Genomic DNA, 24,679 nt, shown 5'->3' on the forward strand with positions numbered 1-24,679 from the left:
CAGAACTTTATTTCAAAGACTTCTCATGAACCTAAGGGCTTATAGGACTACCTGACAGCTCAGTAGTTTCAAATCATTTAAAAATAAATCCCATGAGCTTCCCTTGGCCTTTAATAATATCAAGATCGGAAGTATGGGCTATAGCATCTGACCCCATTACAAAATCTTTCCACAAACTGATGAGGCTTTCTCTCAGTTTTTGATATTGCTATGCCTACACTACTACTACTTCAAGGTTTTTCTTCTAAGTTCTAGACATCGGTTCTCAGATCCTGCTTATTTGTTTTTACTGAACTGGTTCTACACTCAGCCTCTGTTGTTATCCCACAGTGTATACTTAAGAGAACAATTATTTTGCCAAAGTAAACCAGTTAATCTGCTTAGTCTTCACTTATAAGACAGGTTTTCCACTCCTCTAGTGCTCTATTAGCCTTTTGCTGTACCTTTTCCTGTCAGAGTTAATCCTTTCTGAATACAAATGACTAGAATTATTCACACTGTTTAAGATGAAGTTAACTTAGGACCCTGTGCATAGCCCTATCACCAGAGGAAAAATACTGCCCAATACTTTAGGTTCACATTAATCTCACTTACAGTGACAGTCATTCTCCAATCAATTAATATATTTACGCCTTGCTTCTCCTTCTTCAAATGCAGATCTCCAACAGTATATAAGAAACTATTACTATTATTAGTCCCTAACAGCACGGACCTATTCTGTGTACTGTGGAATTTCTGTTCGCTTTATTAGTTCAGTCCTTAGAGGTCTCTTGTTTCTCCTGTATCTTTTGATCTTCCAAGTTTGGGATCTATTTTCTATGTGTACTCCCACCTACCTATGTCATTAATAAAAATATTAAACAAGATCAGCCCATCTGTAAATCTCCTCTAGCCTTTACTTCCCCGCTCAGCATAACCTACTTGCATTTCATATTCAGATGACTTAACAATTCTTGCCGTTGTCCATATCTCCATCATCTTGACGATAAAGTTCCCATCTGTCAGGGCCACATGGGTTGCACACTTGCTGACGCACAAAACACATGTGTGCAACCAAGGAATGAAAAATGACTGCCAAAGACAACAGAATGAAGGCTCATTTTATGTGTCTTATCAGTCATTATTATTTTTTGGGTGCTTTAAAGATGAATATCTGAAGACGCAAATACCTGACCACTAATTTTGGCAATAAGGTATATGATAAAGTTGACTTTGTATTATATCAACCCAACAGTTTCAGCTTTGACTAGATTTATGTCAGGTGTGCCTTTTGCTCACACATCTGGAGACAAAGACTGAAGAGAAATCACCAAGCACATGAATGGGACTTGGGAGAGATGTGGCTTCAAGTGCCATTTGTGCCCATTTGATTTCCTCTCTATCTATGTCCAACCCTATAAATTGGCAATAGTGTCTGTCAATGTATCATGTGTTCAGTCCTGCCAGAACTATGAATGCTGAGTGATCTGTAGAAGGAACTATATTCTTAAGTGTCTGCTTTTCCCACTTGGACTTAGAACCACTGCCCACATATGACTGCAGCAGCGTTACTGGCACAACCTGGAAGACAACATAAAGCATACAAGGCAGCAAATGCACAACATGAAGAACAGTGAAGCTAAATTGTATGTACTTCCCAAGTTTAAAATTATATATACCCTTGGGGTTCATTATCCATACCTACCTTTTCGACCACCAAATGCACTGGCAAATACCACGTGAAATGAAGAGTGCTTGTGCCTGTTTTGTTCACCCTGTCAGATGGCACATATTACAATAATGCTGTAAGCTTGCTAGAATCTAGGTATGATGTATCAATTATCGTAGCAGCAGAGAGGATTTCCTGCAAGGAAGTTCTTCCTGCATCTTTGACACCACAGGATCATCATCTCATCAATATTGTGCTGTTTCCCCTCCACCGTGTAAGACAAATTTTGTGTGCTGGTTGCTGCCTCTAAAGAACCAGAGATTGATACCAGAGAAGAAACGGGAAGAAAACAGAGTGTTATGCTGGTGCTGCCATAGCTGCCTGTTCCCCTTACAGAGCACGCCCAGAGCAACCTGCTGGCAAGGAACAGAGGAAAGAAAGCCTCTCCTTGGTAGTAAGTTCCTCACACTTACCCATGAAACACCAATTATAGAGTCTATTATATCAGTAACAACAGAAAATCATGACTCAGCAAGCTTATAACAGGAGCGACAGCAGACTGAAAGCCTATGCCACTTCTGTACAGTTTACAATAAACAGAGCGCTAAAGGTCTGAACCTGGAAGGACATTCTTCAGGTATTTGTACATTTTATTTTTTCTTTATTCTCTCCCTACCAAACCTTTCAAAAAGCATGAACCGATCGCTAATAATCACTGTTCCAGTATACTGTGCTTCTATATCAGGTTTTACAGCATGTTATCAGCTTCTTTAATAAGCGCTATCATTAAATTGCCCTGTGAACATTTAAGGGTGGCATGTCTCAGAGGTAAATTATACAAAAGATTATGATCTCTCTATAGATTGCTTTTCTGACCAAATCACTTGGCTGGACGGAGCAACAATCAAGACCTAGGGCTCAAAGGCTCCTGCGGTTGGGCAATGGAGAGGCGGTGAGCAAGCTGAGCAGTCAGGCTGGCGGGAGGGCAGCGGGCTCTCAGCATCTCTGCCAAGAGCAGAGGTACAGCCGCACAGACACACCTGGGAAATACAGCCCTCTGCCAGGCTGAGCCCTGAGACACCGGCAAAACACGCGGCCTTAGGAAGCGTGCTTATTATAAACCTCATTCTCTCACACACAGTGCTGAGTCGTTTGTTAAGCCCCCCACAACAAACGCAAAAGACAAACGGAAACAACTACAGGGCAAACACCCACCTGCCGCTTTTGAGCTGGAAGAAAATGAAGTACTTTGTATATTAAAATCTTTTGTTCCATGAAATAATGTGCTTGTTCTAGTTAAACAATCTACACCTGGCAAGAGCTCAACCCCATTGTTCCCAGCGCTTCAGAGAGTTTGCAGAGTAGAGGAAAAACTGCACTGCTAATGTTTCATTTCATCCCTTTCCAACACATGTTGTGAATGACTAGAAGTCAAACACACCCCTACTGGGTTTAAAAATGATAAATTATTATAATCCTCCTACTGGTGGGCAGAATGGTTAGCAGGAGTGTAAATGATCGGCTGGTACTTTAGCACAGCAAGTAATGGTGAACAGAAGAGGGATGGAGAGTTGTGGACACACAGTCACATAGGAAAACGTGCCATGACTGACAGCCGTGCTGTGAAGAAATAAGGAGGAAGCCACATGCCACCTGGAAGAAATGTGTGTGCTTTTAAGGACTTAAAGAGAGCAACGCATGTTTCTCTTTACCAGCAAAATTTGCAAAGCAAGAAAAGGAGAGCAGCCATTAAGTTACAGTTACAAGCAGGCGATACATTACATGATCACACCATTTTTTTTTTTAAACAATTGCAGTGTTTTTCTTATTTTACTTCTTTCGTGCTCCTGACATGCAATAAGACATGTTTTGTCTACACTGAACATTTTACTAATGCCAGAGTATTCATTCTCTCAGTGCCATGTGCTCAATGAATCATTATAGCATTTGGAGCGGAGATTTGTTCACAGTAGCTAGAAATCACTCCCCAGTCTGCTCTGGGAAGAGGAGGAGGGTCACACATCCACCCTTGCACAGTATCTAACCACTCCTAATCCAAAAAGCACATCTTCTGTCAGAGAACACTTTGCTTCCAATCTACCAGTTTTCTAAATCAGTTCTGGAGCCTGCACTCAATGGGCAGATACTCCCCACTTTTTAAGCATGGGTACAAGGCACTCCTGAGGAGACACTGATGGGACACAAGAGGGAAATTTTTCATGATGAGAAGAATTAGCCATTGGAACAGCCTCCCCAGGGGACTGGTGGATTCCCCACCATGGGACACTTTAAAGTTTCAGCTGGGCAGGGTGCTGGGGCATCTTGTCTAGACCGTGCTTTTGCCAAGAAAGGTTGGACCAGATGATCCTTGTGGTCCCTTTCAACCTGATATTCTATGATTCAGGCTAGACATGAGGAAGAAGAATTTTTATAGGGGTGGTAAAACACTGGCTGAGGTTGCCCAGAGAGGTGGTGGATGCCCCATCTCTGGAGACATCCCAGACCAGGCTGGACAGGGCTCTGAGCAACCTGATCTGGTGAAGAAGTCCATGCTCATTGCAGGGGGGTTGGACTAGACGAGCTTTGAAGGTCCCTTCCAACCCACGCTCTTCTATGATTCTATGCTTCTGCGCTTACTTAGCACAGTGCCAGCAAAACCACAGGGTCATCTGGCCTATTACTTGAGAGATACTTCCTTGTTGAGCCCAGAGGAGAAGCCTAGAAAGGGACCGGGCTGGCAACACGAAGCTTTCTGGGTCCAGCTGCTGTTCAGGGTACAGTACAAAACCCATGCATGTTTCCAAGGAAAAAAAATGAAAAAAAATAGCCCATGCTCTTGGTTGCCTCTACAGAGTGCTTCTTCAAAATAAACCTGCACAAGTAGCTACCGAAACCTTTCTACTCATTTTGATGATGCACTGAGGTAGATTTAGAAACCCATTTGTATGCTGCTGAGCAGCTGCCAAGATTCATGTTCAGAAGGGTTTCTTTCCATGGGCTGAAAAGTCAGTTGTTCCATTTAGATGAAAGTTTAGCCTCTGGAGAAGTGGATGGCAGCAACAGAACTCTCCCAGGAAACTACTGTGCTGGCAGCCTTCTCATATTTTCCATGGCAGAAGGATTTTGCGAGCCTGTCAGAAATGAACTGCGCTTACTACCTGACTTCCAGGTGGTTTACATTTTGAACCCTTTTATACTCAGCTGAGTGTATTGGACACTGATGCTTTAGAGCTATTAGTAGAGCTTATCAGCATCTATTTTAGTGTTTTTGCCTTTGCTGAGCATAGATCCTACACTGGTTTGTGTGTGTTTCTGCTCCAAACCTGTCAGAAGGTTAATAAACATGTTAGCTGGCTCTGATGTGCTAGATGACCCCAGTTTATTTGAGAGCTGACATTTCTCAGCGCCACCTCCCTCTTGCCTTGGGTAAGAGATCAAACCAACCAAACCTATGTTACGCTGTTCATTGTACCCAGCAGGAATCAAGTAGTTGTTTCTTTTTGCTCGTGTCAAGAATTTGTCCACCAGAGAAATTCCCTTCCGACCTTTCTCTGTGATAGCCAGCACTGCTGATGAGACACCACACTAGGACTGTCCCTGTGCAAGTCCACGTTTTGCTGTGGTCCCTAAACAGGGAGAGGAGGCCCATGGGTTTGACAGAACAGTTTCATTCATTTTGCAGAGGTCTAAATCAGAAAGATGCTTCTACAGCCTTCAACACAAAAAACTTTACATAAGGAGGATCTTATTTTTTAGCACTATGAACTAAAGACTACAGACTAAATGAAAGTTTGATGAATGGATTTTGTTCTGTGGGTCTGCTTTTTCTTCTAGATTACATGGATTAGCAGTTCTTGAAACACAGTTTATCAGATAAGACTTCAAAGTGAATGAATTGCAATAATCAGTAATTTCAGACTCATACACAATATAATCAATTGACATTAAACACTTCTCTTTAGTGAATACAACCTATCTATTTACTTCTTAAGATTACCAACCAAGTAAAAGCAGGACAGTGATATTTCAAAATATTAGCATATTCTGTTCTGTTACACAAAGCACATATAGTTTGGAAAACTGACATTGTTGGTCTTGATAATACATGTTGAGAAAACTGTTTCATTTTCAGGTTTTAAAATTTAGTGAAGTGACAACTAATTAAAGTGGACTGGGCACTTTCCTCTTTGGTCCTGCTTCCCAAATGTCAGTTCCATTTAGCAGCCATTCCTGTGATGAAGAATACTGGGAATCCAGCATAAATAATGCAGTCCAGATCTGTGTAAACCAGGCAAAACAAACCAATTATCTTGCAGAGACAGAGGAGACAACCGCTCAGTTTCATCATAGAAGAGATACTACCCAGTGCCTTACATGTAATAGCCCTAGCTAAAGGTTTGCTGTCAGCTCAGCCCAGAACAACATTTAAAATCATTAAGTGTTGGACCTGGCAGGCAATGGGAAATCAGCTAGACAGGGTCTAATGCAATGAAAGGATTTAGTGTGCACTCTGCATTTTAATTTTTTTCTGTATAAATTCTAATTCTAGAAATAGTTGAATAAAAAAGAGAAACACGAGACATCGCTATGATGGAATAATGAAGTCAAATGAGGCTAGCACAGGCATCAAGAAATGCATATGAAACAGTAACAGGACGCAGCTATAATGACTGCATCAGTGTGTTCTGAGAGACAGTTAAGTAAAACCAGGGACACCGATGTTTCTAATTCATCTCACCAGTGAATCCAGAAGTGGTTCTTAAAAACCAAAGGCCCAGTTAGTGGCCTGCTGAAGCTTTATTACCTCCTTTGCAAGCAACATCTGCATAGGGACCAAACCCACAGACATTGTACATCAACTGGAAAAACTCAGGATTTATTTCCAATGGGAAACTCCAATATTTTGTGAAAGGCTTTGTTCCGAATTGGAACAACAAGAAGAAATTTAGAAATATCCAGAACTAAGGACATTGGGCGGGGGGTGGGGGGGTGGAGGCAGAGAAGCCCAAACTTTTTATTTCTGAATGAAACAGAAGAGATGATTGCTCCCAGCTCTGGAGCATTTTCTGCATGTTTTATTACTCCGAGGGACTTCGCAAGAAGTCCTTGTTGTCAGTGGGACCTTACATAGAAGGGAACGACAAAACCTCAAAGGTTCTCTGCCAAGCAGAGCAGAGTGAGCCCTCTCACACTGAAGCTGAAGGGCCCAGAGTTTCCCATTTCTAGATCCCACACCCGAGAGCCCAGAAATCCTGAGGTCCCAAACTTCCAGCAGCCCACACGCAGAGCCTGCACTTAAACTGCGAGTCCTTCGGCTCCCCAGCATCATCAAGGCAGCAAGAAACCACATAGCCCTCTATTAGAAACACACAAATATGTCAGCAATAGGTTGTCAAACAGCCACGTTTCCTCAGACATTTTGGTTTGACATAACTGACATTTTCCAACAAACCCCTTCTCCTAGGGTGGGAAAAAAAATGTTCTTGGAATGTTCCCATCCAACTGTACTTGTGATATACACCTACTGAAATAGCACTGCTTTTAAAGCCATTACAAGCTTAATTTATATGAACCCTACAAAAAAAAGAATACAACCGTATGTGATGAGTGCCTAATAGTACGCAGTATCCTCCTGTGAAATAGCATCTCCAAGAGAGTTCAGTGCATATACGTAACATTCATGTACCGCAATCTGTACGTCTGGCTCTTAGTCACTGAAATAACACCTTGGTATTTCATTTTTGTGACTGCTAATTAGAGCATACTACCTTGCTTTGTGGTAACATATTCTCATGCACAGCTTGACATAACAGTGCGCACAGATTGCTCAGAGAAAAACCAAGGGCTTTTTTTTTTTTTTCCAGTGTGATAGCTGATCTGAACTTGCCTGCATTCATCTCCCTCAAGATGCTTCAGATTAAATGAATGAGTCTTGTAGCTGCAGAAGAGCTGAGTATTAAAAGGATTATGCTCACTGCAAGAGTCCCACTACTCCTACATCCATGACCACTTTTACACACTTGCTATCTGCCTTTCAAAATATGATGTCTTCTCACTAAACATCAGCAAGTTGTGGAGTTCTACTGAGTTTAGAGGTAGAGATGCACTGACATATTTTGCTCAGTCAGACTGCATACCAAGAAGTACTGTTAAGGTTAATGACCTAATGATCAACAGCACAATTCACCTTCGCAGGCAGAAGTACTTCGCTAACAGAATTACTAAAACGACAATGAATTTTGGTCTTTTCCAGTTTTATACATTGCTGCACCTCAGGAACGTGCTGCCTTTTCCCAGAATCACAACAGGTCATTTACCAGTGATGTTTTTAAACCTAATGAAGGCTAGACAACCCTTTGTCATTTTTTAAGATGCAGAATCACTGTCTGAATAACACTGAAATGATTTTTTAAAACGTAGGATGGAAGTAGCAATTATATCCTCTAAAAAAAAAAAAAATAAAAATCATGAAACAGTAATTGCTACAGGTCAGCAGTATAGATTCTGCCAGCATTGGAGCAGAGGAGATGCTGGCAATGGATCAAAGCAAAGTCACCAGCAGCAGGTACAACATCCTCATGGGAGCGGCAGAATGAGAATGATGCTCTTTGCAGTGGATGTCCCTCCCTGCTTGAATGGAGCCCTGGGAGCAGGCCCAGTCTTGCAGACCCCTCTGTCTAATGGCCTCTGCTCTTTAACCCCCTGCCTGCCAGTACCTGCTTCAGGCACAACTCCCTTTTCTCAGCAGGCTCCCACTCTCTAGATCCAGTCCAGATCTCACAGAATACTTTAGGAGATCATTCTCTCTAGCTCCCTGGCCAAAGCACCTCGCTGCACTCAGGCCCTTTGCCAGTTAAGCACTGGGTACCTCAAACCTCTCAAAAACCCCCACACAGAGCCTGCACTTGAACTGTGAGCCCTTCAGCTTCCCAGAATCAACAAGGCAGCAAGAAACCAGGTGTCCACTTTCCATTAGGATACAAGCAATCTCCTTTAGTTCAGAGAGGTGTCCTCCAGAATCCCAATTTTAACTTTGCAGATTTTGTATTCATACATTCATATTCATGCTTTCCTATTAACTGGGGTGGAACATTGTTGAGGGCACAAAGTCCCTTGCCAGAAGCTAGGCACAGAAACAAAATAGTCAGGATAGGGATTTTACCATGCTCTTCACTGCTTAAACTACCCATGAAGCAGACAGTTGGTGTTGGGTTACACCAGGGACAGAAAGTGAGACCAGTAAATTGACGGGACACATCAAATGAGAGACTGCAGAGAACTACCTAGTCACCGCTTTAAATATATGCACTAGATGGTATTTTATAGAGGAAAGTGTTTCCATTTTTTCTCATCAGAAGAGGCAACCAAATCAGATAGCAGAAATGACAGGCACCCAGGCATTCTTATACTGACTTTCCCTATTTGTATGCCAGAAATAAGAGAAAAAAAAAATCATTTAAAGTTTTCACATATGCTCCCTCCCTTGCCTACATCTCCAAGCAAATGAAAAGTCATCCTGTAGCCACGTTTTTCCTGGGAGAGATGACTTAGATATGTCATCCCATTCTTCCTACACACATATGCACACACACACACACAAATCACCAAAACTCCCCAGCTGTGGCCACTGAATTATGGCATCTTTGTGTTTACAGCATCCAATTCACCACAGGACCACTCAGACCTGATGGTGCATCCACTCCTCTTTCCACAGGGGAGTCACTGACTCCACAAGCCACTGAAACTCAGGTATCTCCTGCAGGATGACAGCACCTTCTTCACTGTATATGGCAAGTCCGCACAACAGGCAGGGCTGGAAAGAGACCACCACCAGATCCCACTGAAACCGCAGGGGCACCACTCCTGCTGGCATACCAAGCACAGCAAAAATGGCCAGAGCGGAGCCAACACACACACTTTTCCCAGGGACATCATCAGATCAGTATTTGGCTGTAGCACTCAGTGCCTAGAAACCTGGCATCAGCTCTTGTTCGCCAAATACAGTGTAACACAACGTTTGCACTAAGCAGGACATATTGAAATGAACACATAAGATATAATAAAATGGGACTGACAAAGGCTAGGGACTATACAAGAGTGCTTTAAAATTCATTGCCTGCATTTTAACTATATCACCCAATAACCCTTTCTAAAGGGGGATCACCAAGGCCACAAAATCAGCACCTGTGTGCATGGGCTGGGGGGAAGCTTAAGTGAGAGAAACAGATTGCTCTTTAAAGCTCTTTTACATAACACAGCTGCAGAATCCCTCAACAGCCCTGAAAAATACTTCAACCAGAAAAACACACTGGATGAACGAACAGCACAGGAGGAACAAAGCGTGGCTCTATTCCCTACCTGATGTCTGTGAAACTTTTTGGATGGGGGTGGTATGGGAATCTCTCACGCTTGTGCTGTGCATCAAATTCACAATCAGACTCCATGGGAAGCACTCTGTCAAGGAACAAAAAGTATCCAACACCTCCAGCGAGCGTGGGCCAGGACCGACAGGCAGCTTCAGTACGCACATGATGTGACAGTGGGCATGTGTGAAAATTATTTTGGTTTTAATGGGGTTGACACAAGAGGTGACCTTTTGGACATACTAGCATTAAAAAACACTGGCTGTGTTGACACAAGGTAATGTTGAACTATATTTTCAAGGCACAGGGTTTTTTTGTTTGTTTTAAAAAAAACATACGATGCATTGGAAAAAATAAATGCTTTGGGAACCAAAGCATTAAAAGGCTATTTAGTTTTTTTCCTATTTGTTTTTAAGGAAAGTTTAAACCTTTTGGTAGAAGAACGAGAGGCGAGGTCTATCAGTTTTCCAGAAAGACATTTAACTAGCTCTTGAGTAAATACCCTCTGCTTAAAATTGAACTCTCCCAAGTGGTTCGTTGCCCACCCATCCCACAACTAGGCAAATTCACCTGTAGGTCACCTCTTGCAAGGATGCAATTCTCTGCTGTCTTGAAACACAATCAAGCTGCTATCTGTTCATCTCTCAGTGAAGTACTGGATTTCCTGCTTTCTTCTGCTTTTTTTACAATAGGGTGAAGTTCAAACTCTTGGCTAAACAGAGAGCAAGGTTGGAAAAACGAAGAACAGGGCTGAAAAAAAAAACCCATGAAAAACAGATTTTATGAAATCAGAACAAGATTAAAATTGCTCCATTTGAAGTTCTGGAAAAATATAATTTAGCTCCAGGGTTACCTATGTGAGCGTCAATAAAAGAACTCCAATATGACCTCATACTTAATGTCAATGCGTTACTACTCTTCATGCAGGTAAGCTAGAAAGGGAAATTTATGGCCATCACACACTGACAAATACGTAACTTGGGTGAGCTGTAAGACTGTGTTAGACTTTGAAAAACACAACATCTAGACCAAAACCAGCCACCCTAAGTCTGTTCACTGCCCAAACAGGGGAAAATGCCTTTTTTCATTGTTGGAGCTGCACGTTACTAGAGAGCTTTGTCTGGCAGAAGCACAGGCTCTGTTTATTCAGGTGGGACCAGTGCTCTTGTACCACTTCAGGAAGGAACGGGCACATTCATTAGTTGCTCTTTCGGGAGTTGCAGATGGCATCCCTCCAGAACAACATGGTTTTCAAGTACCAACATGAAAACCCTTGAGACAAAAGATACATACAGCACAAGGCTAATATCAATAGCTCCGCTTGGGCTGGCTCCAGTGTACCTTCTTCCAGGAGCAGACACCCTTCCCAACAGGCACCACATCAGGCATAAAACTAGGTCACTATGCCTTTGCAACAAAAGTAGAGACATACAGACAAGCAGAAAAAAAAAAAAAATCCCACCACAACAAAACAGGTCATTATTTTTCATTTAGTAACAAAATACTTTGCAGATGGTGTCGGCATCACCTGTGGAGAAATGAAGTAAACCGTTCTTCTCACTGTGGATGGCACAAACCCATCACTACTGCATGGCTGGGAACTTCACTTTAGCAAAACACACCACCCATCCTGGCCCCATCTCTAACGGCATTTAAATTGCGCGTCTATGCTGCAGGGCCATCAATAGAGCCAGCGCGCTGGGGAGGAAACAAGATTTCTGGGCCAGTGTGGCTCTCATTTTAACACCAGACACCTTGCTCACCACCCAGAGAAAAGCTGGGACATTGAGCTGCTTTAGCTGGGTTGTCTGGCTGTTGTTATAACTTAGTCTTTGTGTGAGAGGATTGCAAGAAATACACTCGATAAACTCAGCTTGACCTTAGATGTTGCTGTACTCAAAGCACAATGGGTATATGAAGGCTAAAAAGACAGACAAAAACTTTTGACTTTTCAAGATGCTAAACCAAGCATTTTCAAAGAACAGCCTAGAATTAAAGTTGCAAGCTCTTGTGAGGCTAAATCCCAGTACAACACTTGGCTGAATGTTACTTAAGCTTAATTTCTTTTCTTTCTCCAGTTTTTCAGTTCACCTCAGTGGTTTCTCAAAATAACTCAGTAACTCAGGTGATACAGCAGGATTTTTTGCTAGTGATTCATATTACCTAGAGTTAGAAGACTCACTAAAGCCACTTTAATGCTGCTTGCTTTGATGCTGGGAGATGTCATCAGTTTAGATCAGATGGAGAGGGATCACTGTTCCCACTGCACAGCAACACACATGCGCATCAACCTGCCTTTCCACGGCTGTTATCCCAGACCATCTCGAGTGCAGGATCTGCAGCCACAACTGGGAGCCAAAGGGGGAGCACAAGCAGGACAGTTATGCTCTCACTTCACTGTGCAAAAGTACACAGAACCAAGTAATAAAACCAGTGGTCCTAAGCCTTGAGTTTTGGGGACTCCCCTCCATTTCCCCACTTGTTGCTTTCTTTTATCACAAGCTGTGGCCAAACACCCCTCCTTCTGCACAACCTCTCAACTCTGCTCACCCAATTAGTGCCTCTCCTCGTTCCACAGGAAAGCAAGCCACTCCTGCCCACCTTTACAGAAGAAGCCTTTAGTTTACTTTGTGGGTACAACCTAGCAATTGCAAAAGCGCAAAGCGGGTCCAATATTTTTCATGTACAGCTATTACGTACCTGTTTTTGTACATGTAGATCTTAGGTAGCAAGAAAATTTGCCCCTGCTCAGATAAACCCCCTCAGACTACAGCAAACAGGATTAGTGAGAACTGACTTGCAACACTGGGACATTCTCTGAAAACAATCTCCAAAGGAAAGGCTTGTTTTCTTGGCAGAGAGGGATGTAGCATACAGAACAGGAGGTCTAGGGTTGGTCTCAAAGTAGAAAAAAAATATTAGATTCAACTAGTTATGCAGCCTAAATGAAAACACTTCATAAAGACCTCAGGCAAAATAGGTAACAAAAGGCAGACAAGAAAAACACTCGTCATGGATAACAGCATGGCTTATGTGGTCTTCAGAAATATGATCATGTGAACGAAATAAATTGTCCAATATGTTGGCAATTTAAATGAAAAGCTTTGGATAAAGAAATATAGTTTACTGTTGCAACAGTGTAGAATACGTTGTCCTCCGGGCAAAACAAAAGCCAGAATATTTTTCTATGTTTCTGCTTTAATTACTTCTTAGGAAAGAAACAGCCACATCAAACCAGGTCAAGATGACAAATCACAGTAAATAAAGCCTGCCGTGTTGGTTCATCAAAATTAGGCTCTGCAACATGTTCTTGGTCTAATTGGGATTCCACAGTAACTAGTGAACCTGGCTGGGCAGCCAAGCCAACCCACGGGAGCCGGGCACCAGGAACAGCTCATCATGCTGAGATTCTGGAAGCAGCTCTGGTGCCTGCAGAACAAGTCAATTTAGTATTCTCCTTTCGGGGGGGAGTAAAGTCTTCCCACAGACCAAACTGAAGTGTCGTTAACACTGAACAAAAGTACAACAGCACTCTTGAGTAGGAACGAGTGATTTCACAGCACTTGCAGATGAAAGACAACATGCCCCATAACACAGCATAAAAATATTCCCAGTTCTCCTACTTAACAAAGTGATTCAGTGAAGAGCTATAAATAAGCAGCAGAGTCAGATGTTACAGGGAGAGAAGCTGGTGACTTAACAACACATTAAGCTGATTTGGATAGTTAAGAATCAGTGAGTATGCTCACATTGCAATAACATGAATAAGCAAATAAAAAAATATATATACATGTAAGCATTTGCAGTGGCTCTTGACAAGTAGAGCTAAACAGAGAGAACATTTTTTTCTATATAGACTGATAAGATTATAAAAATGTGACCAGATGTCTTCCATGCTTCATAATACCCCATGAACCTTTGAGACATCTGTAGAAAATGCTTTGAGCATAATCATTTTGATATGCTGCCTTCTGCTTCCCTTCACTAACATTGTTTCCCTCAACAGTGGACACAGATTGACTTCAAGCAGCTGTTCAACCCAGAGCAATCCGATTCTCTTCATTTTAACAGGATAAGGAGGCTACAATAAGTGTATTCACTTGAAGGCCCTAGAGGAATAGTTTCTTGCTTAAATAGTACTCACACCGACAAACAGAATCAATAAAAAATTAAAAATGTAGAACCTGCCCCTACCAGATTATGTTTGTATTGCTGGATTAGTTGCACAGCATCTTCAAAAACTTATCTTTCAATATTTTTTTATGCTGAGTGGCAGAACTTAACCATCAACATAAGATAATCTTTGTCTTATTTCATCATCCATAAGAAGCTAGCAATAAAGCTATAGATGGCTTAAGGATTGGCTCAATGTGCCACGTCTGATCCACTTGAACCAATTGCTCATGAGCCACTGGAGCCAAGATCAGTAGTAATCGGACCACTCATTACTTGAACAAGAGCTGTGAAAAGAGCTATTTGCATTGGTCTGTCCACTGACTATTTGCTGGTTTAATAATGCTATTTTATTTTTAATTTAATTTCAGGTTGCTACAAAAAGTTTTGGTTTAATTTTCCAAGAAAGCTAAAAGGTTTGGAACAAAATATCTGGACAAAACATCCAGACCTGCCAGCGCCAGCAGCACTGGTGCTGCTGAACCCAGGTTAGTGTTGCTTGTTGGCCTCCGAAGCAAGCTCCAGAGATTTTCCCCTCCAGCACAGCAGCCCAGGGGCCTGTGGGGACTTGAGCAAGAGTCACCTCGCACCATTTTTTAGCATCAACTTTTCAAAGACCCAGATAAGGAAAGGCATTTGGCATTTCATGTGTCAGACAGATGGATGGGAGGAGTGGTACTTGGAATTTCAAATAGTGTGAATGAAGCATTTGGGGATGGATTTAAAACATTATATAGTGAGCATGGTGTACTGACAAAACCATTGGGGCTGGGGAATCTGGCCATGCTTTAATAGAGCAGCCAATTAATTAAGATTTTATTTTGGTTTTGGCTCTAGGTTTGCCTCTGTAGCCTTCACTAGACACTATTTCTACTAAAAGTCAGCTGTATTTATAACATGGCTAAAAAATGAACTGGTGACTTGCTAAGGCTAATTGTAAGAAGAACTAAAAAAGTAAGTTTTAACGAAGAGACAGGAGACCACAGAGTGAACATTATTTAGATGAATGCGGAGGAGTAAATCTGCATTTAACTCTAAAAAAGTCAAGATAACTTTGCAGCTAAGGATTAATACAAATTCTCAAACTAGTTTTCTGCATATGTCTGTACGAGGAAGAGAGAAACATGTGGGGTGTCTGAGATAAAATTATTTTCCTTCTATTGTTTTGCTCTGATTGGAATCATCAAACAGGTGATAAAGATAGCTCAAAATGCACATTCTGCAAATTGCCATAAAAAGGAGTTCAACTTGGGACTTTGTGGACTCTTATTTAGTTGTTCGCTTTTGTTTATTGTCTGGACTATTACAATGCAGCTCTAGCTTCCATTAAGGTATCTCGAAAGTCTGCCTTGACTGAAAGCTTCCTTGCATTTTCCATGCTTGTACATTCATTGCTACGAGTTGCCACTTTCCAAACTCTCTTCCACTTTGTGACCATTAGTTTAAAAACATGCTGATGCAACCATCAGCATCTTTTTTTCCTTCTGTGTTTGCCAACAAACACTCAGCCCAAGTAGTTCTTCCCTAAAACTTCTGAGAAGTTGAGTCACATCAGAGAAAATTTCTGAGGAGTTACATCAGAGGACTCCTCAAGCCTGTTGCAGCAGATCCAGATGAAGACTTCACATCACTGACGTCCAATGTGGACATGCTACTGTGTCATCGCTGCCAGTGATGTCCAGATCAAGGTGGAAAACACTAGGGTTACCAGAATTTTTTTTTTAAACAGACGATTATTTTGCTAATGACCTCCCCATGACCTTGCACAAGCTGCTTTGTCTCGGTTTTACTTTGCTTCTACTTTTACTTGGCATTTAATATCTTTGCAAAAGGGACTGTCTGTAAGTAGGCACAGCACATACCACTGTGGATCCCTCATTTCAAAGCAATAAGTACCAATATCAAACAATGACAAAGGTCTCGCAAATTGCAGAGAGAAGACATGGTGTATGAAGTACGAGAGAGATTTAGCATTGCTTCGCAAGAATTTTCCTCATGCTAAGTTCTGAGCTGGAACAACACATACCCAACAGTGCTTTTACAACTCCTCTATGCACAAGACAGTATATTTGTTCATGCTTCTGTTTTACCCAGGCTTAAGTAAGGAGTTGGTAGTAAATTGAGGGGGGAAATCCTTAGTGCAGTGCAACAGTAAATCTTGCAGCCCGTGGGATGGAGGGAGCTGGTTTTGCTAGCAATGCTCTTTGAAACAACAGTGAAACTCGGGGATAAAACTGCAGGTGAGCATCAGCCGTGCTCCCCACAGCCAGGCTCTCCGTCGCTCACCCTCCCGCCCTCCAGGACAGCAGAACAAGCACAATGGTCTTTTTTTTTTTTTTGCTAAAAGTACAATTATTTCCCAGTAGAAGAAATAGTAGAGTGCAATAACTAGGAGGAAAAATACATGCACTCTTCCCACTGAATGACCAGGTAAGGGCTGTTCCCAGCTGGACACGGGCAGGCACACCACAGCACCTCTACTGCTACCGAGGGGGTAGAGCAGAGCAGAGGGAGACACAGCTGGAGATCATTAACTCCATCAAGCGGCTGCAAAGAAACGAGGTTACCCTGATATTCTCATTTCTGAGCTCTGCCCAGCGAAGGACACAACACAGTCAAGTTTAACTACGGCCTCATCAGAGCAGGTAACAAACCGCGTAGTCAAAACACCTCCGGTCCGAAGCAGCCATGGACGGACAGCACAGAAATCCGAGCGGCCCCGGGAGGGCAGGAGGTGAGGGAGCTCTGCCCCAAACCAAGCCCTGGCCGCGCTGCGGCTGCTCGGCGCTGACTGCGCCACAATGGCGGGCCGGGGGGAAAACAAACAATCCAAAATCAGCCCGCAACAACCCACCCCCGCACAGCTCCGCCGCCACCCAGCAGGTGCCCCCGAGCCGGCCCGGCCCCGCAGCCCCTCACCTGTCCCAGCCATGCGGGGCCGCGTTCTCGCAGACGAAGCCGGGGCGACCACATGCTCGCGGCGCCCCCAGGGCGCAGGGGGCGAGGTGGAGCGGGCTCCCGCCGGCCCCTCTGCTGCTATGCCACGGCTGGAGGTGATCCCCGATCCCAGGCAAAGCGGAGGTGCTCCCCGCACCAGCCCCACATCACTGCCCCCAGGCGCTGAGGCCCTAAGTGCTCTCTTACACCCGGGCAAAGGGTGGGGGAGCGGTCGCCATTTTCCCAGCGAGCCCCAGGTGAGCTCGTCAGCAGGAAAGTGGTAGCAGGTTTGGGGACGAGCCCCGGGTGCCCACCAGCCCTGAGGCCTTCCCCTACCTCACTCCACAGGAGTGGAACATAACATTGTGTCCCCTCCACCCTGCTGTCATGGACAAGGGTACATCACAAAGGGTGTGTGTTGGGGCAGGAGAGATGTAGTTACAGCCGTGATCTGGGCACCTGAGCTCCACAGCCCGGTCTGTGCCCCGAGGTGGGAACATGGCCACCCCACCAAGGCCCCCTCACAGGATCACAGAATGTCAGGGATTGGAAGGGACCTCAAAAGCTCATCCAGTCCAATTCCCCCCACCGGAGCAGGAACACCTAGATGAGGTTACACAGGAAGGTGTCCAGGCGGGTTTGAATGTCTCCAGAGAAGGAGACTCCACAACCCCCCTGGGCAGCCTGGTCCAGTGTCTGTTACCCTCACTGAGAAGTTTCTTCTCATATTTAAGTGGAACCTCCTATGTTCAGTTTGTACCCATTGCCCTTTGTCCTGTCATTGGTTGTCACTGAGAAGAGCCTGGTTCCATTCTCCTGACACTCACCCTTTACATATTTATAAACATTAATGAGGTCACCCCTCAGTCTCCTCCAAGCTAAAGAGCCCCAGCTCCCTCAGCCTTTCCTCAGAAGGGAGATGCTCCACCCTTCATCACCTTCATTGCCCTGTGCAGGACTCTCTCCAGCAGTTCCCTGTCCTTCTGGAACTGAGGGGCCCAGAACTGGACACAATATTCCAGATGTGGTCTCACCAGGGCAGAGCAGAGGGGCAAGAGAACCTCTCTGACCTACTGACCACCCCCTTCTAATACACCCCAGGTACCATTGGTCTTCCTGGCCACAAGGGCACAGTGCTGGCTCATGGTCATCCTGCTGTCCACCAGAACCCCCAGGTCCCTTTCCCCTATGCTGCTCTCCAACAGTTCGTTCCCCAACTTATACTGGAACCTGGGGTTGTTCCTACCCAGATGCAAAACTCTACACTTTTGGTCTTCATGAAGGGGCTGGAGGGTCCTGGGGCCACGTACCTGGGTTGTGTCTGGCCCTGTATCCCGGCCCTTGTCCCTTGGGGACAACCACCACACAGTGACAGTGCTCGCCATGGCCTTCCCCTCCATGTGTGGGACAGATCTGGCCTTTGAAGGCAAAGTATTCCCTTCCCAGACCCATGGGGAGTGGGTGAAAATGCCTGACCCGACACGTGCAATACTGGTGTCCTGAAAGGAGTGTGCACCGGTCCTTTGAGGTACCATTGATTTATAGAACATAATACTTCAAGAAGCCACAGAAATGAAAGCATACCTTTCATGAAGTACTCCAGGGGAGAAATTCCTTCCTCTGAAATCTCTTCAGTGCTATGGGACGGAAAACTTACCTGTCTTTTTTTGTTTTGCTCCCCCACCCCTTTTTTTTTAACATTAAGTGCATTTTTCCTCTTCTGCTGTGATCTCAATTTATTCAGTGTTTGCTTTTCTGCTGGCTCTTGTGTACATATGTTTTCTTTTAACTGAATTGCTTCTCTGTTGCAGTCATATTTTCCTTAGTAGATACGAGTGAGGTCCAGCTTTGCAAGAAAATTTCCATGTAAGGTCCAAACCAGGCACCTGTGCGTTAGGGACAGGCAACCTTTTTGGAGGGTGGGACAACACCAGTCTGTGTTTCCTAACCTATATTTGAGCCCTAAACTGTCATTAAAAACAACCTTTTTCTTCTCCACATGACAGTCACTCAGACGAGAGGACCACAGGGGACCATTCCAAGGTAGGCCAAACTCTCTAAATGTATCTTTTATACATAGCGGCCTTGAAGTGTATTCCTGGTAAGCATCAATAGCATTCATACACCTGCTCTATTTAAGTTTCTTTTATTTATTCCAGTCCCCATTGATGTTTTTGTGAGATTTTGTGTGAAAAGAGTTCAGCATATCTAGTCCTGGAAATCAGAGTTTACTAGGTATTTTTCCACTATCACTTTTCGCTCCCCTTTCCTCAGCTAACCTTTGTTTCCCCGTATTTGTTCATTACTTTGTCTAGTCCTTTTGCAATTGCTCACTGTCTTGGATATCATCTCTTTCTCTGTGTTCATCATCTCCTGTCTTCTCTCAGGAAAAAGAAAATGCCACGTGACGCAACAGTCCAATAAGTTACTTGCAAATAATTCAACTAAACAGTTGCTGGGTTTTTTGAACTCTTTACAGGGGTTATCTCTGCATTTTGGTAGCAAACGAGAGGGTTTATTGCTGAAAGAGCAAAAGATAAACCACTGATACTTAGTTTTCATGTTGCCAATGAGTGTTCATTAGTGCATCTGCAGAAAGATGAGAAGCAAGATGAAAGGTGTTTGGTACATGCATCCGCCTAAATATGGAAGTGACCTTGGTCAAACTATCTGGCATTAGAATAACCCTCAGTATAAATTGCTTGAAGTAAATATCTAAATCACATGTGGACACTTGCATATAGTAGTGCTGCTTGAAAAAGGAAGTGTCTGAGGGAAGCCATTAACAGAGGAAAAGAAGCCGAAAGACTCTAAGGAAGGTTAAACCTCACTAAAGAAAACCTGATAATATAAATCCTCCATCTTCTCCCCCGCTGCACAAGCAGATGTTTGCCAACCCCAGTGGAACATGACAGATTACAAAGGAATTTTTTCCAGAGGGTATCTTCAAAGCATGTGCACAGATGTATTTTAAAATAAATTGGGTGGGTATTGAATTCACATCATTATACTATATATACTGCTCGTTTCTTCCTTAGTGGATGACTCTTGGGGATCCTTCTCTCATTAGGTCCCAGACAGGAAAAAAACTCACTTATTCATTAACTGGAGGACTGTGTAATCTGTTTTATTCATTGATCAATTAGTCATCATCCACAAAGACCATAAGCTCCAATAGGCACCACTTTCAGTTTCCCATGGATAAGCTCTCTTTGGTGAAAGCAGGATCATTTTCAAGTGTGCTTTATACAATAAAACATGGGTCAAAAAAAACTTAAGCCTCCACCTCAGGTGATGAGTTAAATGTACTATCTACTCTGAGTGGCATAATAAATTTGTTCCTCTGTATAATTTGTACTGCAATGAAGAAAAAAAAGGTGAAGCCTAACACAGGACCAAACCCAATACTCTGTAGCCTTGAGAGAAAATATTTACCCTTCAATAACATAGACAAAGAATTCAATTCATATTTTTCTGAGTATCATGAATTTTCCTGACAGGTTGTGTATTTTCCTTCATGTGTAATAATACAAGGTGGCAATAACAGGAGTAGAATCTGAGAATGTTTTTGCACTGTAACTGTGACTTCTCTCTGGTGTCAGAGTATAACCTCCATTTTACTCCATGAGTGACATTTTACAACTTACTGCTTAGCTTACTCAGTCCAAACCTATTTTTTTCATATACAGGACAAACAAATTAATAAAGATGCCTTTGTGTAGTTTCATTGCTTTCTTCTATTATGATGATCTGCCCTTCTTTCTCATTTTTATCATTCTACTGCCCTCCAAGATAGTATGAGAACCTAAGGCCGAAGCAAAAAAAAATGAAGAATTTGGTGTTGATGAATTCAAGTGAGAGCTTGACACTGGGGGAAGGAATATTTCACCTGCCTTACACTGTGCATACACTCTAGGACCCTGCTTAAGAGCCTAGATGAAGACTACTATCAAAAGTTGGTAGTGTTCTCCCTCCTGAATGGCTTTGTTCACTTCTAGACCTCCCATTAGGAAGGAAAAGAAAAGGTAGAGCAGATACCAGAGTTCAGAGACAGGTGCTATCTGCTGATAAGAGACAGGAGGGAAACTCTTCTTAGTAGAGAACTGAAAGAAGATCTAGAGTGATTATTTTAATGAGAGGCTATTATAAATATTAGTAAATAGCAGGCAAAAGGTTAATGAGGATCTGCTGTGTTCTATAAGAATAAAATTATTTTCTGGAAGAGGGCTTGGATCTAGGAGCATGATTCAAAATGGCTAGTCAGTTCAATATGATGAATGGAAATGGAAACGTTTACAAAGGGAAAGGGGTATCAAAACCCCTTGTTGTGAACAGAAGAACAGAATATGCACTCCACAGCGTGGTACAAGGATGTGTATTTATTTGGGGGAGCCCAGATCTATTGTCACAGCAAATCCAGAGCACAAAGTTAAATCCTGGAGGAAGATTAAATGTACCCAATGCATGACTGATTCCATTATTCTCCTTTATGGGTTTGTGGTTGGTTTTTTTTTGTTTTTTTTTTTTTGTACTTTCCTCCTATCCTTCGTCTTTTCTATTTTCTCTTCTGGGATAGGTTATTTTAGACTGAGATGGGCCACCAGACCACTCAGGAATTATAATGCTTAACCCTTCACTCATGGGACAAGCTGATAACTCTGAGTAATGCTTTTTTTTTTTTTAGCTCTTCATTTCTTCACATCTATTTAATTATAATTCCTTCCATTTACCGATTTGCCTTCTTTCTAAACTTTATGCTTATTGATTTCTGAAGATAACCATTAAAGACAAGTACTCATTTCCACGTACCATGAAGTCATTTGGGAGTTCTCAAAAGAACATTTGCCCAAGTAATGAGGACTGACAGTTCACTGACCTTTGCTCATGTGACAACCCAGAGTACCATCTTATACCATCATTAAAGTGAAGCACCTTGAAGTCATTCATTAAATCATTGCCTGGCTTTGTTCTTAATAAGTGATGAATTAAGCCCTCTTATATTTAACCCAGAGTCTGTAGCTCAGCCACTATTAACTTTTCTGCAGCCTTGTATCCCAGTCTGGCTCCCCAAAAATGCTAGTAGATTTTTTTTTTTTTTACATTATTTTTTCCTTGAGTGAGTCCTAGATATGTTAGGGACTATGAGCTTAGGTATCCACAGGGGAGTATCCATCGTAGCTGGCCACTATTAAATGTTTCACAGTGGTTTGCTCTTCTAGCTGTTTAAATCATTGCCACAAGTTATTTCTGGGTGCTTTTTCAGGAGAACAAAACATAAAAAGGCAACAGTGAGCTATACTTTGTTGTCTCACACCGTGAGAATCCGCAGCCCTCTGCTGCCCAAGAAGCAAGAGATGTGCCCAGAAATGCATAGCAAGGAGCTGCATAAGCAATGGGAGGCTGAGGCGTCTTAAGCTCTTTCACTGGGAGACAGATCTCTTTTTGGAAATACGTTCTTCCCTTTTGAATTTGCTGTGTGAACCATCCCTTTGCAGTCTGGTAGATGAACCAGCTTTTCTCATAAAACCTTTGAAGGCCTGAAGCAACTTGCTGGTACATACATGTGTTTCTGCACAGCTAGGTGTCTATATATGGAAAGAGAAATAGATAATAACAGCGCACAGCTCCTGCTGCACTGATCTGTCCATTTGCAAAGCAAGCCTCATTTCTGGAGCAGAGCGAACACCGAGTGACAGGAGGGCTGGAGGTGGCTCCTGGCTGCCAGCGAGGAAGAAAGGCACAGATAGAATGACCCTGTAGCTGTGCCCTGCATCATCCTGAGGCCACTTTTTACTCCAGTGCTAGGAAAATAGTTTGGGGATCTCAGTTTTGGATGTAGTTGCTTACTGGGACAAAGCAGGTGGCACTTTTATAACCAGGATTTTCAGTCAATATAGGTTTGATTCTTGATTTTGTTGTGTGTGCTGCTACACCTTTCTGTCTGAATGAAGCACATTCCTAGGTTCTGCTTTGCCCAAGGATGAGTGATTAGGAGTTAGCAGGCAGCATCAAACGGGAGGAATCATATTCCCAATAGCTCATTTTGCTCTGTGCAAACATTGGTCTTGTGCTTTTGACTTCTTGTTCAGGCAAAATAAGTTGCTCCTCTTAGTTACTTGCATATCTGTGGGTATGAACATAATCTTATGAGTAACATTAGGAAGTCAGTGCATTTACTTCTGACAATTCCTGTTCTGCCTCTAAGAAAAGGTCAGGGTAGTTACCACTGTGTGGTAAGTTAGCACATGCTGATGTTCTTAATTTGTGTTGATTTTTTTTTTTCAGATTTCCTCCATGGTAAATATAATTTCTTCTTTGCAATGAGAAAAATTAAGGTTCTGGGAGGTTAATGAACTTGTTTGTTCACATTGTGCTAATGGATTACGTGCCAAAGTAGGAGCCAAAAACATGAGTTCTGATTGTGGTTCTGACATGCCATGACCATTCCCTGAGGTTCGTTTTCCCAGACAGACAATGAACTATGGGTCTCTTCATCTGAGGTTAATTGGAGCCTCTGCACCTTTCCTTAAAGAAATGCCCTAAGGAAATTGATGCACTAAACGTGTCTCAAGAAGTTTACATCCAATTTAAGGTAGAACCAAGAAAGGAAAGACAAGTGATAGGTGGTGACCACAAACTGAATGCATCAGAGAAACACAGCAGTACGCACCAGGTGTGTAGGTAGCACCGGGGAGAAGCAAAACCACCACCAGTGTTAGTGGTTTGTAATCACGAAAGATCTGAGGAAATCCACATTTTAGACCCAATAGGACTAGGATACTTTCTATTTCTGCAGACCAACTTACTCTCTAATGAAAAATATTGATTTTGCTGCTAGAAAAGCCTGCTCACTTCTGGCTGAGAAAACAGAGGGCAGGCACCATAACAGTGTGTGCTATACAATAAAGGGAGCAGGCTCCTGCCGCCCCAGTGCTTGCCTGAATCAACAGATAACAGGTCATATGAAAAAAAGGCCTTTTATTTAAAAGGATGGCTCTGAAGCTGAAGGGTTGTTTCACGTCTAATTCATCCTTTTTTGTTGCTGGGTGGAGGAAGATCAGTGTAAACTTCTTTCCCTTCCTTCATGCCCCCTGGGAGCATCTGTAAGGTCTGTGTTTACCTTGAGAAAGGGACTGGCCGCTTGCTGCAGGACCCACTGTGAACCCTGGGGTAAAACACTGCACCTTTCCCCCAAGGGAGAAGAGAGAATGGTGCCTGTGGAACCATGGGAGGCAACCCCATACAGAATGAGTTTTCTGTCTTCTCTGTGAGGGCTTTCAAGTTCTGGGTGTTACCTTGGGCCACTGACTGCACAGCCAAAAGTCTGTAAGGTAATGCTGAGTAGCCACTGTGTGTGAATAGGGCTCATGCATCTGGTGTAATCTCCTCCCTCTTGCTCTGGCAAATTACTTTCATCCATATGTTGTTTTCTTGAAAACACGCAAGATGGGAAAGTAGTAATCTGTAGTTGTAGGACATAAACCTGTAGGTGTAGGACATGGCTTTCTGTTGCTTTTGGAATTCCTTCTTCTTTCTAAATTTAACTGAGTCTCCTTGA

General features: G+C 43.0%; 1 protein-coding gene across 1 annotated transcript in view; it reads right to left on the minus strand.

Moving 5' to 3' along the window:
- LOC102084468 (glypican-5) overlaps nt 1–24,679 on the minus strand; it is a 442,035-nt gene that overhangs the window by 25,474 nt on the left and 391,882 nt on the right. The window lies entirely within an intron of this gene.

Source organism: Columba livia, chromosome 9 (assembly GCF_036013475.1).
Source record: "Columba livia isolate bColLiv1 breed racing homer chromosome 9, bColLiv1.pat.W.v2, whole genome shotgun sequence".
Classification (NCBI taxonomy): Eukaryota; Metazoa; Chordata; class Aves; order Columbiformes; family Columbidae; genus Columba; species Columba livia.